This window comes from Agrilus planipennis, unplaced genomic scaffold (genome assembly GCF_000699045.2).
Source record: "Agrilus planipennis isolate EAB-ADULT unplaced genomic scaffold, Apla_2.0 scaffold793, whole genome shotgun sequence".
In the NCBI taxonomy this organism is placed as follows: Eukaryota; Metazoa; Arthropoda; class Insecta; order Coleoptera; family Buprestidae; genus Agrilus; species Agrilus planipennis.
The window spans coordinates 1-825 of record NW_020439481.1 but is presented as its reverse complement, the minus strand read 5'-3'; positions in this window follow the sequence as shown (position 1 = coordinate 825).

The following is an 825-nucleotide window of genomic DNA, read 5'->3' as shown; positions in this document are numbered from 1 at the left end:
ACAGCAAAGTATAAATGAAAAATGAAGGTTAGTCAACCTTTTTTGGAAAACTTACCAAAAATTGTGGCAGGACAAGTTAAAGGGATACCCGTAGAATGGCGAAAATTATCTGTGACTGTAAAATATGTAAAAATAATGAAAATTATTTGTTAATTGATGAACGTAACTCGGTGTGGAATTGAGTTGTTATCAATTGCCTATAATTCCAATTAAGTGATTATAGGTAGTTTATAGTTTATAGGTTGAAAATTGTTACGGATAGAAAATAACGCACTATTTCTTCACTAACAATAACACTGAACTTTATTAAATAATTCTAAAAATGCACTATGTCAATAAAATAAAATTAATTGTTGAAGAAATACGCGTACAAAATATATTATATCCCGCGGAGAGTATGTTTGTTGAGATGCTGTTTTGTGCGAGTGACAATGAACGACTGCTTTTAGAGGAAAGCATTTTAGGTTTTCGGTAAACAAAAAAAGAGAATTATACGAAATGTACGAGCAAAAATAGCCCTTAAAGACACAAAATAGAGCAACAAATCATTCAACTATTACTGAGAATTCGAACTTGCCGGACCATCATAAAAATGGTTAGTGAAGGGTCTCGACAAAAATTACCTGCGGGTGAATGGTGAGGCTATGTTGAACGTTTAAAAGTTTTGAAAAAAAGATTCGTTAAACTGAACAAAGAGAGTTCTGAATCATCTACAATAGGGGATACCCGAGATAAAAATGCTCAGTCTCTCAGAGTCTCTGAAAACGAGACTCGAGTCTCCGTCTCTCATCGAGTCTCTCTGGTGTCGCTGAGAGAGACTGTTTA